This window comes from Ornithorhynchus anatinus, chromosome 11, assembly GCF_004115215.2.
Source record: "Ornithorhynchus anatinus isolate Pmale09 chromosome 11, mOrnAna1.pri.v4, whole genome shotgun sequence".
NCBI classification, from domain to species: Eukaryota; Metazoa; Chordata; class Mammalia; order Monotremata; family Ornithorhynchidae; genus Ornithorhynchus; species Ornithorhynchus anatinus.
In genome coordinates, this window is record NC_041738.1 from 33,604,828 (window position 1) to 33,622,199 (window position 17,372).

A 17,372-nucleotide genomic window follows, 5' to 3' on the forward strand; every position below is an offset into this window, starting at 1 on the left:
CATTTTAGAGTTGAGGAAATGAGGGCACAGAGAAGTTAAGTGACTTGCCCAAGGTCACGCCGTAGTCAAGTGGCAGAGCCGGGACTAGAACCCAGGTCCTTTTGACTTGCAGGCCCAGGCTTTATCCTCTAGGCCATGTTGCTTCTCAGTTTCTGTTTGGTATTTTTACTGCCAAAGCACCTGACATGAGTTATTTTTCTTTACTCCTCGTAACACCCCTTTGAGGGTAGGACTCGGGTAGTATTATCCCCATTTAACAGATGGGGAAATTGAGGCAAGGGGCGGTTAAGTGGCTTGCCCAAGACACAATAGATCGTTGGCAGAGCCAGAACTAGAACCCGGAACCTCCAACTTCCAGGGCCACAGCTCTCCCACTCCGTCACATTGCCTCCCCATAGAAATATACTTTACATGCTCTCTCATGTATATTTGAATAAATTTAAGGGGCAGAAACAGACATGGGGGCAAGGATAATACAGATGTACAGAGATCATATGCTGCGATGTTAATTCATTGCCAGAGTGAAAAAGGAAGAAAGATGTTGAAGGTTACAAGAGAGATTGGAATGATTGGTGCTTAGAGGAAGTGAGTCTTCAAGGCAGAGGTGAATCTTGAAGTAAGTTTCGAAGAGGAGAGGTATGATTTGGAAGAAAGTGGGTGAGCAGAGCATTCTAGGCAGAGGGAATGCCATGTGTGACATTCGAACCAGGGATGGGTGCATGGATTTGGGATTGGGAGTGCATATCCGTGTATCATATTCCATTTGTCCCTACTGGTTTTGGATCTAAACAATAGATAGTAACACGGTGCACATTAGACGGTAATCAGGAGATTTCATTTTCTTTGAGAAGGTTGGGAACCAAAACCATTGCAAAGATTTTGAGCAGTGGAAGTATGTCATGATAAAAGTGATTCTCGAAGGAAATTGTTCTGAATGTTTGCAGGATAGATCATTAGAGGGAAAGAGAACCTTGAGAAAGAAGCCCTGGAAGGAAGCTAACAAACTTCAAGAGTGGTTAGGGCTTTGATTGTGGGGATGGAAAGGATTGAGCAGAGTCACTACTGTCCTAAGACTCATTAGGACTCATTTGGATTGCACGAGGGGGAATCAAAGAGGACCCCAAGATTGTGTAGTTACTGATAGTAATAAGGTGTTTGGGGAGCATAGAGGGTTTGAGGTGGAACTAATAAGAGTGATGTTGCTGGGCTGAGGGAAATTAAATTTTTTTTTTGATAATCAACTATCAGTAACTCTGACAAGAGAAAAAATGTAAAGTGAATCTAGCAGTAGAGCCACTTTGAGGTGTTGGTTTGCAACCAGATAAATTGGGATTTTGAACTCTTTGAGTTGTGGGGTTTTTTTTTTCCAAGTTTGGCCACTTGAAGCATTTTTTAGAATGTAAAATTCCAGAGAAGTTGGCCCAGTTGTTTTTGAGGAGACATTTGGGTGATACCTAGTGGATATTTGGACTCTAAAGATGACATAAACTTATGGCATTGAAGGACATACACAGTAATTTATGTTTTGACAAAGCTGGTGATGTCTTCAGGGTTCAGAACCTTTGGAAAAGATTTCTAGTATGAAAGGAAGCAAACTCTTTTTTTCTTGTCTCCTTGATCGTTGGAACTGATTTTCCCCTATGACAGTATATGGGCATTCAGTTTTCTCGGTGAACATCTGACAAACCTGGAAGGGAAATTGGCCACATTTTTTTGGAGGGTATTGAACTGGGTTTTTTTTTTTACAGTGAAAAGGGAATACTTTAATAACTTGAGAACACAGAACATTTGTTATCTCCACTAATAAAGGAAAATCATTTTTGAAGATAAGTAGGAGCAGATTTAATTCTTTCCCGAACATAGAAAGCCCTGTGATGGTGACCATCATCTCATAACAGAACTCGCTGGCCCTCTTCTTAAAGAGTAACATTTTTACGTAAAATGAAAAAAGTTTTCTTATGTTTGAACTGTTTTGAAGTACTTTTTAAAGCAATCCTGACTTCTTTTCATCATCATTCCTTCCCTCTTCTGAGATTTGAAGAGCCTGATCCCTCAAATATCGAAAGGTAACCAAGGGGCCTTTAAGTTACTTCCGTCAGTGGTATGTCACTTACCTCTCTGATCTTGCTTTTTTCCCATAAAATGTTTTTCCCTTTGCCCCGGAGGTTGTGGTGTTGGTACCCTAGCAGTTGGAGGGGAAGGCCAACTAGCATGAAGATGTCATGCAATTTTTGTTAATGTCTGTCTCCCTCTCTGGACTGTAAATTCATTTCAGGTAGGGAACTGGGCTGCTCACTGTGTTGCCTTGTTCTCTCCCAAGGCTTTCGTACAGTGCTCTGCACATAATAAGTGCTCAATAAATGCCATCGATTGATTTATGTTGGAGGGGAAAAGGGCAAGCAATCAATCATTTGTACTAAGTGCTTTGGAGAGTACAATAAAACAGAGTTCCCTGCCCATATTGAGCTTACAGTCTAGGGGGACACAGACAATATAAATTAATTACAGATATGTACATAAGTGCTGTGGGGCTCAAGGAGGGGTGAGTAAAGGGTGCAAATCCAAGTTCAAGAGTGACACAGAAGGGAGTGGGAGAAGAGGAAATGATGGCATAGTCAGGGAAGGCCTCTTGGAGGAGGAGTGCCTTCAATAAGGCTTCGAAGGGGGGGCAGGCTCTTTTCTCCTTCCCATGTACCATGCTGTTTATCTGGAAAGTTTTTGGCTGCAGGGCTCCAGGAGGGAAACTAGATGGGATAGGTGTTAATTTAGCTAGGATTTTGTGGGAGGGAGCAGGGCAGGGGCAGAGCCCCATTTTACCTGGGATATAGGGTGTGTAGAGTTCTCCTAGTTTGGAGGCATCGTCCTTTCCTTCAAAGATGGCGCTGCCAATGGTCAGGCTGCATCCGTGAGAGGGATTATCTTTGAGAGAATCTTTTGCACTGTTCATGGAAATAGTCGAGCACCTCTCTGCCACTGGCCATTATTCAGGTGAGCTGGGCTCGACAGAGACTGAAAGGCCTCGAAGGGGTCCGGGGAATGAGTACTGGAAATGTTGGGAGTATCCCGTTACCCTTTGGAGAACTAGTGCTTTCCAGTTTCTTCCCAAGGTTGTTGGAAAGCATAACTAATGAGTAGAAGCGAAATGCTGTGTAACGGTTCACTACTACTAATGGCTTTGTTTTTATGGACTTCTTGTGAAATACGAATTGGATGAAAACCAGGAGCTCTTTTCTTCTTAGACACCAAGTAGCAGGTAGGGGTGGTATTGATGTTTGCGTCTGCTGACCTAGTTTACCTTATGTGTCGTTGACCTACATGTGGTAAGTTCAGTATGCCATTAGTCCCTCTGGACTCTGTGTAGATTTCCCCTTTTTTCTTCCCTTTTTTTCCCGTCTGAAAGGGATTTTGTTTCCTTTATGATGCAAAGGTTCTTTTGAGAGACTAACTCATATCCATTTCATATGGTGAATCCTGCTGCCTCAAATGTTTGAGGCAGTAGTAGGTTTTACAAAGTACCTAGCAGGGACATTCCTTATATCTTGTGGAATGATCCCTTCATTTTTGTTGGTCTCTAGTTTTATAGATGGCATAAATGGAGTTTCTTTCCCAGAACTGGCTGCCTTATATTTTGAATCATTTCTAAAAACCAAATTCATTTGCCTTCTATCTTTTGGCCACGTATACACGTATTTGAATTAAATCTCACTTTACTCAAGAGGATAAAGGTGCCTTTTATCCACAGTGTGTCCTTCTGGAGTAGGATGGGGTCCAGCGGGGTGGCTCTTCAGCTACTATTTTGGACTACTGACTTCCAAAGAACATTTGTACCCTTTTTTCACCCCTCCCTCAACCCCACAGCACTTAGGTACATATCTGTAATTTATTTATTTCTATTGATGTCTGTCTCCTCCTCCAGACTGTAAGCTCACTGTGGGTCGGGAACTTGTTTGGCCAACTTTGTTACGGTGTACTCTCCCAAGTGCTTAGTACAGTGCTCAGTACACAGAAAGCACACAATAAATATGATTGATTGAGGAGTGGGAAGTGGAGGGATATCACACCTATTTAACTCTGCTCTTTTGTTCAGAGTTACTGTCTTGTAAATTTAATGTACACTCTGGCCTACATCGGTTCCTAGTGAGTTTTCAGCAGGTAAATTTCCACTGGCGTCTGCAAAGCAATGTGGTAGTAATTGTGCATGTATGACCTTTTTTTCTTTTCAAAGAGTTTAGTGACTACTCATTCATTCATTCAGTCATGTATTGAGTGCTTACTGTGTGCGGAGGACTCTACCACAAGAGCTTGGGAGAGTACAATATAACAATAAGCAGACACCTTCCCTGCCTACAATGAGCTTACAGTTTAGAGGGGGACAGACATTAGTATAAAGAAATAAATTACAGATATGAATGTAAGTGCTGTGGGGCTGTTGGGAGGTAGGAGCAAGTCAGGGCAACGACATTGGGCTTAACCACCCTAGTTTGGAGCTGCATTTAATCCTAAATACATGGTTATCTGATGACATTTGCACTTTCAAGTTCATGAGATTTTTCAGTTCTAAATTTATATTTCTATAACTTTCAGTGACTTGCCTGTGGCTTTGCTAATGCAGACTCCAAATAATGTCAAATGGGTAACGTTGCTGCTTTTCCAGAGATGTGAAGAAGGTGAGAACTGGGAAAGGGGAACAGAGGGATTAATAATCACCTCTTGGTTAATCATCATTATCTTCTATGATTGCTAGTATTTGATATGCTGTTTCTTCCATGAAAGTTAATAATTCATGCCCGGATGATGCCAAAGGGAGGCTTTAAATCTAGTCCCTTAGCAGATTAAGTTCATCAGTGTGCCATCCCTAGGAGTCAGTAGAGATGAAAGATGGACTTGTTGTTTTTAGTCATTAGCCTGATTTGGCTTCTCTTTTCTTTTCCCTCTCACTCTCCTTTTCTCGGAGTTAGCTGTTGGTAGCACGCGTCTGTTTAAATGGGTGGTGTTTGATTTTTGGAAAGAGTATATACCTGGCAAGACCCGACATAATCTGAAAGAGCAGTTGGCATTCTAGAACAGGTTGGGATAATTATCTGGTCCGGGAGGCCACTTCCCAATGTCCCAAGCGTGTGGAAGACCCCCGCAGCGGACTCCGCTCTGCCAGTCTGCCAGGGCGAGAGCGGGGAGGTTAAGAGGTGGAAACGCAGCCGTTTCCGCTTGGAGCAGCTCCTCCCGGGCTCCGTGCCCGCTGCAGATGTCGGCGGCGGCGGCAAGCCTTGCCCGCTGGGGCACTTAGACACAAAACGCAGGGTTACTGACTCTCTGGGAGAAGACTTGGGAGCAGCCAGGGAGCACTTAGGTGGGAGTGCAGCCACTACCACGAGGCATTTGGGAACCTGGAACCGGCCCACGGGGCGTATTTTGCCTACCCTTCTTCTGGAATCTTGTGGATCTGTGGATTGTGGGTTGGGATGGCTGGGCAGATTGGGTTTTACATTTTTGAAATACATCAAAATTATCTATATGCATCTATATATCTATTTGTAATATATATACTTTTTTTTGAGCTTTCTCCGAGTGGATTTTGCTAAAAGATGAATTGGTCTTAGGTGCTGGAAAATTTTCTTCTATAATTAGGCCCACTTACATTGGAAAAAAAAGTCTAGATATATGTAAAACTCTGTCCTTCTTGCTCTTTGTTTAGCTTGGTTTTAAACTTTGGCTTTCTTTTGAGGGGGGAAGAATAGTGGAACAAATATGTGTACAGAATCTACTGCCCTAAAAAGCTTAAGGGATTCCTGTGTTTGCTCTCCCTCAAGGCTGATGTCATTCCCAGTTTGAGTCAGGGGTTCACAGCGCTATACACACTAACCCCTTTAGGGGAAGCTGTGCCTCTGGGCAAGAAAATAATACCAAATTTGAGGTTGTAGGACATTAGGAGCAGAAATAATAATAATAATAGTGTTATTTTTTAAGTGCTTACTATGTGCCAAGCACTGTTCTAAGTGATGGGGTAGATACAAGGTAATCAGGTTGACACAGTCCCTGTCCTGTCTCACGAGGAGCTCATAGTCTTAAACCCCATTTTATAGACAAGGTACTGAGGCACAGATAAGTTAAAAGATTTGCCCAAGGTCACACAGCAGACAAGTGGCGGATCCGGGATTAGAACCCACATCTTCTGACTCCCAAGCCTGTGGTCTTGCCTCTAGGCCATGTTGTTTCTTTTAAGAAGCCAGCATCAGATGATTGCCTACTTTATAGATTGTCATCCAAAATGTCAGCAGGTTCTTCAAACTAGAAGTGGAGCAGGGTCAAGTCATCAGAGGGAAGTACGTTATGAGCAACAAATGGTCAAAAAGGACATAGTTCGTTTTCCCAGTTGTTGATAATTCCTCGAGAAAGAAAATATTTCTTCTAGTTAGTATTTCTGTTCTTTGTGGAGTACCATTAGTTTCCATTCACTGACTTCAGAAAAGCAAGAAAAACTGTGAGATTTGAGGCTTGGCCTGCTCCTGCCCACCCATGCTCCCTCAATAGTAATGAAGAGAATTCCTCTTTAGAAAACAATCTGGATGTTTTTTAAGGTACATCAAATTTGGGTTTCAGCAGGACACTGTTTCAGACATGTTCAGAAAGTCCTCACAGTTTAAAGGTTACAAACAACATTTTCTGAATGATCTCAGTACTTTCAAATGAAATATATTTTAAGGGCAATTTATTTATGCCCTCCTTCAAATAAGTGCCTCTCTTCCCCACCTGATTTTCTCCCCTACCCCCACTTTTAAAGGTAAATGATTCTTCATAGTGTGGGCTGGGTTGTAGAAGTTGATCACCGAGGTTAAAGTATGAGGGGGAAGCTGATTGAGTGTCTAAAAGCCAATAGTTTGGTATAGAGGTGGATGAGCAACCATTGGAGATTTTTGTGGAGTGGGAAGATATGGATGGAAGTGATTTTGTGTGTGTGTGTTGTTTTGTTTTCCCCCAGAAAAATGGTCTGGGCAGTGTGGACTGGCGTGAGGAGAGACAGCAGGCAGGGAGGTCAGTGAGGAGGCAGATGCAGTAGTCAAGGCAGGATATGATAAGTGCTTGGATCATTATGGTAGCAGTTTGGATAGAGAGGAAAGTTTGGATTCTAGAGATGCTGTGAGGATAGAACCAACAAGATTTGGTAACAGGTTGGATATGGGGGTTGATTGAGTGAGATGACTTGAATAATGCCAAGGTTATGGGCTTGTGAGACTGGGAGGATGGTGGTGGTGTCTTCAGTGACACTATGCCACTCCTAAATCAACACTGAACTACCTAGGAAAAATTGTATTCATTTTCATCTATTGTAGTATTTATTAAGCACATACTATAAGTGATAAGGTAGACACAAAATAATTTCAGATACAGTCCCTTCCCCCAAGTAACTCAAAATTTAGAGGAAAGAAGGCACTTTCCATTATTTTATCCCCTCCTGCACCAACAGCACTAACTGGGCTTTGGGCTTTTTATTAGTGTTGCTTTTACAACACTAGAAATCATGCTTTTCAGGCGAAAGCTGCTAGAATCTCATTCCATCCCCCTGAACTAATTCTCTTGTTCATTTTAATCCCTGTTTCCTCCCACATTCCAGGTAGAGCAGTCCTGGAAGAAGGCCTTTCCTTCCTCGGGTGAGGGAGCTTTGCAGCTTCAGTCTATTCAGACATTTCAGTGTTGAAAGAACTCTTTGTCTCTCCTGTCGCGTCCATCTCTCTTGTCTTAATGCTGTCGAGTCATTGCCGACCCATAGTGACTCCATGGACGCATCTCTTTCCAGATCGCCCCTCTCTCCATCTGCATTCATTCTGGTAGTGTATCCATAGAGTTTTCTCGGTAAAAATCCAGAATTGGTTCACCGTTGCCTTTTTCCTCACAGTAAACTTAAGTCTCCTCCCTCGACTCTCTCCTATGCTGCTGCTGTCCAGCACAGGTGAGTTTTGACTTGTAGCGAATTGCCTTCCACTCGCTAGCCACTGCCCAAGCTAGGAATGGAATGGGTAGGCCTCGGCTTGACTCTTCCTCCTGTAGTTGAGACTGGTAGAGTTCTGGAAACTCTCCAGGTGCGATCCTGAGAGGGGGGTCCAGACCTCTAGATAATAAGATGAAATGTGAATTGAAGAAGCAATTGTTGTAGTCCAGTTTAATTCAAAAGAACTGCAGAGATCATTTCTGTTTTCCTGACCACCTTAAAGCCTGAAATATGTCACTTGAGAAGACAAAAAATCTGGTCAAAATCTTGATGTCTGAGGTAATTGGGAATGAGACTGGCTAGTTCAGATAACCACGCCCCATTTTTTTTTCCAATTATTTAGGGCAGGGCTTGCCCAGCTGTAGGAATAGATGTTGGGCTATTTCAAGGTATAAAAATAATTGTGATATTTGCCAAGCACTTAATATGTGTGAAGCACTCTACTTAGCGCTACAGTAGGTACAAGGCAGTTCACGGTCTAAGTAAGAGGGAGAACAGGCATTGAACTCTCCTTTTTCAGATGAGGCAGAGAGAATTTAAGTGACCTGCTTAAGGTCACACAGCAGGCAAGTGGGGGAACCAGGACAAGAACTCAGGTCCCCTGACTCTTTTCACAAGGGCCATGCCACTTCTTCCTAGTTCCTGGGGGCTTAGAGGTGCTGAGGCAGTGATTCTGGAATACCCAGCCTTTGCCCTCCACTTCCTAGCTTGCAAATGGCTCCAAAGGTCTAACAGAGTCCCATCCAGCCCATTACTATACAGAAACCACCTAGAGAAGAACTAGAAGGTTCCGTAGCTAGCATCTCTGATCTAACAAATACCATCATTATTATGAAAGTGTTTTCTCAGGTGAACTATCCGTGAGATTCAAATATGAACAATACAGAGGGATCTCCCCCTGTTTTTCTTCCTCACTATCCCTTCAGAAGTCTCTGGTAGTGAACTGAGTAAGAAAAAAAGTATTGGCAACTTTGAGTCTAATTTGGATTCCTTTGGTTTAGGGCTGTTTTGTGGGTTTTTGTGTGGTTTTTTTTGGGTGGGGAAGATTTTTTAAGTATTTATACAGTGTTCTGCACTCAGGTAGTTCCACTGATTGAGGGATTGAAAGAAGGGTGGCATGGACCTGCAATCTAGTTATTCCACTCTTTTTTAATTTTTACCATTATTCTAATTTTCAGTTCAAAATGGAAAGGAAGCCCATAATGTATAACCAAGAATGTGCTTATAAAACACCGCACGGGAACCTTTGGAAACCGCTCACACTGTAGCCTTTTCCAGGGAAATGATTGCGTTTCTCCTCTTTCCCGTGGGATTTTTACAAGTGGGAAAAGAGTCTGAATTGTTCACGTGTTTTCCATAAAGTCAGAAGATGCAACCACCCCCCCCCCCTTAGTTTCACTGGCAGTAATGAGGGGAAAATGTTTAAGTTGGCATTATTCCTGTAGTCCATACAAAAATACACTATGCTCTCCCTCTTCTGTATTTGACTCCCTCAGGGATCGCTTATAACTGTCAACAAAATATTATGTATCTTCAAGGACGGCTGGGTGTTGAGACCCACTTTTAGCTCTCCACTTCCCAAGAGTATCCTTCAACGTGGCTTCTGTGTTCCAGTCAGTATTTATTTGATCAAAAACAAAAGAGGGTTTGCTTCCTGCACTGGTACAGAGAAAGGTCCCCCAGGACTAGCTTTTGTCTCAGTAATTGGAGCAGAAGCTAAAGTTGGTTAATTTCAAAGCCGTGGCACACACTCTGCTAGTTGGGAAGATTCAGAGCCCGACATGGTTGCCCAGTGTTGGGTTTAAAACTGATAAACTGGAACGGCCAAGGGATTTCTGCAAATTATAACAGGAAGGTGGCATCCAGTACAGCATCGGCTAGTAGCGTTATTACGTCAAATTTTAACAGAGTCAGTTGAAATCAAAAACAAACAAGAAAGTCCTTTAGTTTCACAGGACTCGGCTAACATTTGCACCTCGATAGCATACGTTTTGCACTGTCACAATGGAAAGTAATGAATTAATTTTTGTGTTAAAGCAACAAATGCTGCTGTTCAGTGTGTGGAAAAGTTGATGTGTCATTCCAGTTATTTGTTTTGATAAAAGTTTTAGGAAATAACCAGAGACCCTCCTATTTTTCTGATATTGACCTAGGCACTTGATTGACAAAAGTTCTGGTTCAGTGGGATATAAGTTAATAATAGCAGTGCTTGTTGGTAAGGATTAATATTTTAACAAATAGTTCTTCCTTGTAAAATATTCCAGAAAACAGTGAAACTAGAACTAGATTAATCAATTCTAAGTAGAACCGTTCAGCATGATAAATACATTACTATTGAAAAGGAATGACAAAATATGGTTAAAATGGTGTATTATTTGCAAGTTTCTTCATCATGGAGTGTTTCACATATGTGAAACAAAGTGCAATTGCTTTAGCGTTTTGTGGCTTTTCTTTTTGAAGGTGGGGTGGACCGTTTCTCGATTTTTCTCTGGCTTTCTGCACTGTAATGATGGCACCATCACCTGACTGCTAGAATATACTGGCCTGACTTTAATCATCGGGTGACTGGCTTTTAGCATGGCTTCTTCTCTGCTGGTTTACATCCCTTCCTGTAATTGCACAGTTGTTTGCTGCATTGAATTTCTATTGGTGTTGATGGGAAAAAAAAACCCAAAATATAACCTTTAGATTTCATTTAGTGCTTCTAGATGTATATGTAATCCACTTTCAAAAATCCTTTCCCTAGCTGACAGTTTTATCATTATTAAGAATATTACTATGTATGATTTAAACATAATATATTTTTGCCTAAATATTACACAGAGAAATGGCAGTTGAGCTGAACATATGTTAATAAAGAAACAGCATTTTCTTGTCTCTGACAGTTTCATTGGCTGTATATTCCTGGAATGCAAATAACCTCTGTTCCACGCTATAATTATTCTGAATAGTTATTTAAAGAGCATCTAAATCTTTTAACAACTATGAGACCTAACAGCTAAATGCTGAATTAAAATGTTTTCTCGGAAGCGAAGGATCAGATCTGGGGAAAGCGTTAGTCCTGGGTGTAGAGAATCTGTGCGTTCTTGTAAGTCTAAAATGGCAGAATCCGCTCGCTGCTGTATTAAAATCTTTTTTAACTACCATTTATTTTAGCATCATGGCATGTGCAGATTCCTGCTGCTCAGTTAAGGGAATAGCTTCACAACTGGTGTTACAATCTGTGGCTACAGCATTGCATCAGAATGCAGCAAATGCATTTTCCACATTAACTAAACATGACAGCTGAAGCGATTATTAACCATGCAAGATGTCGGAAGTCATCAAAAATTCACATCAGAGTAATTGCAGTGGCTTGGGAGGGGAAAAAAAAAGTAGCCTATCTTTCCTTGCCTACATGTTGTCTCTCCCCCGCTTAAATTTTTACTTGGTACAGTCCGTTAACAATAAAATATCCTTCTGTAGCCCATAAACTGTTACTCTCATCAGTTACTGCTTTCAAACTGATGACTGACTGCTCAGAATTTGAATACAGCAGCATGGAAAAAAATGATGAAATGCTTCATAGATTGTGGTGGTCAGCTTTTGAGGGGAATCTTGCATTCTCATTGTCTTGCAAGACTCTTCACTGCCTCAGCCATTTCAGGACTTGCAGGTTTTATTTTTTGGTTTAAAATATATATATATATATATCTATTTATAGTATATTTATATATGTATATATTTAAATGTATATATGTATAAAGAGGGGTGGGGAAACTTGAGGACTAATATAGGTAGAGGTTTATAAGCCCAGATAGAAGGCGTTGAAGAGTTGCCGTGACAGACAGCAGTGACAGGTTTGTAACTCTGCAGTTCAATGATCTACAGGTAGGATTGTCTACATTTTGGAAATAAATGAAGATAAATGCCTGCTGGTAAATAGCTTGACAGTTTTGTTGCTCTAGTTGCTCTCAAAGACAAATCCTCGGGGTTGTTAAATTTTTGAAAGAAATTGTGAAATGGGTGGCTCATTTTATAAGAAGAGCACTTTGCTCCGGAGAAACTGTCAAATATGTGCCTTTCTAGTCTAATATTTTTCTTTTTTGAACAGCTCTAGGGTGGGGCAGTATGGTGTCTGCCATAGGATTAAACCTCTGTTTGCCTTCTTTAAATCTTCCTTGACTTCTGCTCTTGAATTTAATTGAACAGCATGAACTTTCTTCAGCTATTTCATTGTATTTGTGGTGTGAACAGAGAATTCTTGTCTTGAAGAGAGGAATGTGAAATCCTTTTTTAATTTCATAAGACAAATATGCTTCCCCAAGATTTCCTATATAAATAAAATGAGTCCTTACAAAGAAATGCGGGAATTTGTGTCTGGTATTTATGAAAAACTCTTGACGTGAGCATACGTTTTAGGCTTTGACTGATTTCTGAACAGGCAAGGCAGTAATCCAGGAGATTTAAATAGAAAATAGTGTTACCCTTTGGAAATTGCGTGGTTGAGAAAAATGTTTTTTTTCGTTTTGTAAAACCAGCCTCCATTACCCATGAAGCAGGTCTTCTAAATGTTGTTTCGTTGTTCTCGAAGTGGAATTTGTGCAAAATATAGCCAAAACTTCTGAAGTTTTGTAAGCAACAGCTAGTTGGAAATACAGTGATAAATGTCTGAATCCCTTTGAGAAATATGATGAATCTTTGAGATGAAATGCCTAATAAGTAAGAACTCTCTTTTCCTTTTCAGATGAGCAGTAGAAGTAAAGCTTTTTTCACCCCCAGGGTTCTATTTGTTGTTTGACGCATGGCGAGTTCAGATCTCTTGATACTCACCTAGAAGCCTGAACTGGGGAATTACTAACCTAGTTCAGAGATTTCCTTCAGTCCATAGGTGCGACTCTGCTGGCTAATAATAAAAGTCTTCAGGAGATGTCAAGTGGGAAATGGGAGAGCCGTTCAGGGAATAGCCAGTAACTCTGGGGCTTTGGCTTTTCTTTATGCTAAATGTAGGAAACTGTAAACAGAATTAAGCAGCTTTAAAAGTCTCACCTGGTAAACCGTTGCAAGGCATTGATTTCATAGAGCAGAGACAATGAGCTGCTTGTTTGCATTTGTGTAAAGATGGAGGAAACCTCTAACACTGACCCTGTCGGTGGGAGATGGCTCAATTATCCGTGCATTGATACAGTTGCAAATTATTTTCCTTTGTCTGAAGTGGGTGGATGCCAGATCCTTCAACTCAGCTCCCTAATTTAATGTATGGAAAATCTCTAAGCCACCATTTTTAGCAATTAGCTCTCCCTTTGCCTCAATAAAATTGTTCCTGAAAGCAGCTGTGGTGCCATTTCATTTACATTAAGTCCTATGGCCACAAGAGCTTTGTTACTGTAAAACTCGAAAAATGGAATTGTACTAGAGAAGAGTTCCTTGGCTAGGGAGGTGTGCATTCATAGGAAGAAAATGGAATCCTTTTGTCCACAGAAAGCTTTTATCTTACTTGTATTGCGGGTAGACTACACAAGGTTTAAATCTGCCTTCTTTTTGAATCAAAGTACATTTAAAAAATTCAACTGGAGAGGTACTAAAAACCCAATAGGTTTGGCAGTTCACATCCTTCAAATGTATGTTTTGTGGGTAGGTGTAACGAAACCTAATGAACAATATTAATTAGATTATTGCAGGTAGAAGATGGCAACTTCAGTTCATCATTTTAATCAATTAGGAGCTAATTTAAGTTTTGAGATAAATGAATTTAGAAGTAGCTGATTGTAAGTGCTAAGCTAAAAAAATGTACATTTGGTATTAAAAGATAACTTCTTTTCCCATCCTTCACAATCAACATACTTTTCATTCCTGAATAGGACTGCTGTATTTCCTAAGGAAAAGCTGCCATATTAGAGCAATGCAGTGCGTTACCAAAATATCCGTGCAGTTCGTTTTTAAAAAATCTCTGGAATGGAGGGACTAACAAATTGATTATTTCCCCCTTTTACTTGTGTGGCTGATTGTGTCATTTTGCTTTGACATAATTGATAGTCTATAACTTTAAAGGCACTTTTTTCCAAAGCACTTTATCTTTCATCATATGCTTAAAAATCTTATCCTTAAATTAATCAGACCCAATTCTTATTTATTTGTTCCTTTGTGCAAACATTAATTGGAGTAATTGTCCTTGTTCATTGTTATCAACCAGTAGATTTTAATTCCTTTATTTTATGAGTTATACAAGTTTGTGATTGTGATTTGGGACTTAATCCCAAATAATTTTTACAGACCACAAATGTATCACCGACCAAACCATGAAGAATGTCCTGTACATTTTTAGTTCTGTTTTTTTTTAAAGTAGTTAAATCCTCCATGCTACTGTATTTGAATCCAATTTTAACTTGATAGCAAATTGCCAGCAGTCATTCTAGGTCTCATTGTACTGGGCGTTGTTCATTTTAAGAGATGATGCTTATATGTGACTAATTAGGACTTGAAAATGGAAGGTGGAAGCATTTTTTGCAACCCCTTTTGATTGAAGCGGAAGGTTAATTTGAACTTAAAAACATAAAATTGACTGGTAAATATTTTATGTAACAAACTGGAAGTGGCTGTCAGACCTCATATCTGAACCGTGAATTCTCGATCTGCCCGACTGTAGAATAATTTGACCGAGATTAGGTTTTTCAAGGGCAACTGGTGAAGACGGTAGTCATTTGTTGAATTTCCCTTCTCGAGCTTCTGCATTCTGCAGTACCTTTAGGGGTATTCTTCTAGGTGGCTGAGATAGACACACCCATTCTTCATTTCCTTTTTTGCCATCTTGGACGTGACTTTTTGCAGCTCTGATAGATGCTGCTGTCTTGTTAACTGATACGGAGTTGACCCGGCGAAAAGCGGGGAGAATTGAGGAGGTGCTTTTCATGAGGGAACAATGAATTGTAATTTTGGCCCTGAGATATGACAGCATCCAACTGGTGAGACACCTCAAATTACAATGACATGGTGGCATAGTACAGACATTAAGGCACACTGCCGAGTTTACCGGGAAAGGTTCTGAAAGTTCTAAGATGGCAGAGGAAGAGCTAGTAAAATGGCGTCATGAGTAAAATTAGGTGAGAGGTTGATTTCATGAGTTTTTCTGTGAAGTTTAAAGACACCGACGTAGCACTGTGAAGCCCTGGTTTTTCTGCCACAAAATACTGATTTTAGAATCAATTTTATCTCTACCATCTTGCTTACAGTAAATGATGCAGATTGTAGTCAGAATAGAAACTTCCAGTAAAGTGAGTGAATGTTCCTTTCTCACTCAGATTTCCTCATTTGCAGCCCACACTGGCTCGGAAAACCATTGAAGATGATTATGTGCATTTCTCTGATCCAGGAAAAAACTAGCTTCCCCAAGAAAATACTTAATTTTCTATTGGTTTGGCATTTTATTCCGGCTAACCGAATTTTTCGAAGTAGTATAGGCTTTACAAAATGGTTGAGTGGGGGGAGTGGGTTGAAAGGCTTTCTTTGGTTGTGGGGTTTAGGTTGAAAGTTTGGGCCATTTCAAAAATATTCCTTTAAATCCTTGGTAATTTAGAATTCTGTTGTAATTTATAATCTTTAAAAGTGCTAAAAGATACTAAGTACTGTACAAGGTCTGAAAACACTAAAACTGCCAATTTACAAATATCCATTTCTGGGCTTCCATTTTGGCTTAATGGCTTTTTCCGTAGGTTTGGTTTTCCAATACTGAAAAGATTACCACGCATCAGATAATGGATTCTGTTTTGAAGAAATTGATTGAGCTTTGGAAAAATCGGTTCGACTCTAGCCGCACTGGTCATTCATTCAGTCGTATTCATTAAGCGCTTACTGTGTGCAGAGCACGGTACTGAGCGCTTGGGCAAGTACAATACAGCAATAAAGAGTGACAATCCCTGCCCACAATGAGCTCACAGTCTAGAGGAGGGGAGACAGACCTCAATATAAATAAATAAAATTACAGATATATACATAAGTGCTGTGTGGTGAGGATGGGGGGAAGAGCAAAGGGAGCAAATCAGGGTGAGGCAGATGGGAGGGGGAGAGGAGGAAAAGTGGGACTTAGTCTGGGAGGGCCTCTGGGTGGAGATGTGTCTTCATGCCTGATGGACTCATTCTCTATTACCCCAGAAATTAACAGAACATTTTAGGAATAGTTTGGTTTGAAATGAAAATATAGTGATATTTTATCAAATCCTAAGGTAAGTTAATGTTGGTATTTGTTAAGCGCTTACTATGTGCCGAGCACTGTTCTAAGCGCTGGGGTAGACACAGGGGAATCAGGTTGTCCCACGTGGGGCTCACAGTCTTCATCCCCATTTTACAGATGAGGGAACTGAGGCACAGAGAAGTTAAGTGACTTGCCCACAGTCACACAGCTGACAAGTGGCAGAGCTGGGATTCGAACTCATGACCTCTGACTCCAAAGCCCATGCTCTTTCCACTGAGCCACAAGTTCTGCAAGCAGTGCTATTTAGACAGCATGACATAGGAGAACGAGGGTGTGATTGAGATCAGAAGACCTGGGTTTTAGTCCCAGCTCCAGCACTGACCTGTTGGGTGACCTTGGGCAAGTCACTTAAGCCCTCTCTGAGCCTCAGATTCCTCATTTGGGAATAAAATGCCTGTGAGCCCAATATGGGACAGGTGCTGCATCTGGTTTGATCATCTTGTACCTACCCAGTGCTTAGCACATTGCTTGGCACTTAATAAATTCCCTCATTATTACAAATGTATCAGTGGTCTTAAGAAGTTAAAATGGCAGTCTACTCCAGGTTGACATGAGAAGATAAATCATCATAAAGACAACAGAAGAAATGAGGACTAAGTGGGGAGGAAATCCACAGAATACAGTTCATGGACCTAGTAGTTTTTACCAGTAGGCAATCATTTGACAGGTATATAATGAGGATTTTCAGATTTTAAAAATTTCCATTTCTACTGCTGGGTATAGACAATATCAGAAAGATTCAGCAGATCTGTATTTGGAATTGTCAACTTCACTTGGTGCTGTTTCTAATCACCAGTCTAGTTAAGCAGTATTTTGCATTTTCCATACTAATTGGTGGCAGTGAAATATAATGCAAATATGTCTTTATGATTTTGCAAGTTTTAAAAATAAACCTATATAAAGATATATTTTAGTATGACACATTTGATCTAGAAAAGAGATAACTTTTAATTACATGGTATTTGAAATTATATAAAGTGTTTAGTCCAGGTTACAACAGTGATCTGTATTAGTGTCCCAATTTTGAGGGTGAGGCTCGTAGGTACAGGGAAAATGAAGGAAACTCAGTCTACCCGGTGCACTCAGGATTCAGTCTAGGTGGTCCCATTAAAAATCTCTGTGATACTTAACTTCAGTTCTCAGCTTTTTTGTTTCTCCTTA

At 40.6% G+C, this 17,372-nt stretch overlaps 1 protein-coding gene and 1 non-coding gene across 4 annotated transcripts in view; one reads left to right on the plus strand and one right to left on the minus strand.

Moving 5' to 3' along the window:
* Positions 1-17,372, plus strand: part of NUP93 (nucleoporin 93) — a 97,371-nt gene that overhangs the window by 35,927 nt on the left and 44,072 nt on the right. The window contains exon 1 of one of the 3 annotated variants that reach the window (XM_007671511.4): positions 11,505-11,639. The exons of 1 other annotated variant lie outside the window; for it this stretch is intronic. The gene's annotated coding sequence lies outside the window, so the exon portion shown is untranslated. Of the gene's footprint in view, positions 1-11,504; positions 11,640-11,727; positions 11,824-17,372 lie in introns of those variants that run through there. One more of the 3 variants, XM_039913497.1, reaches the window with a different exon arrangement.
* Positions 7,956-8,093, minus strand: LOC114815395. The gene has a single exon (XR_003763158.1). It is a non-coding gene; the product is annotated as a small nucleolar RNA SNORA7 (small nucleolar RNA).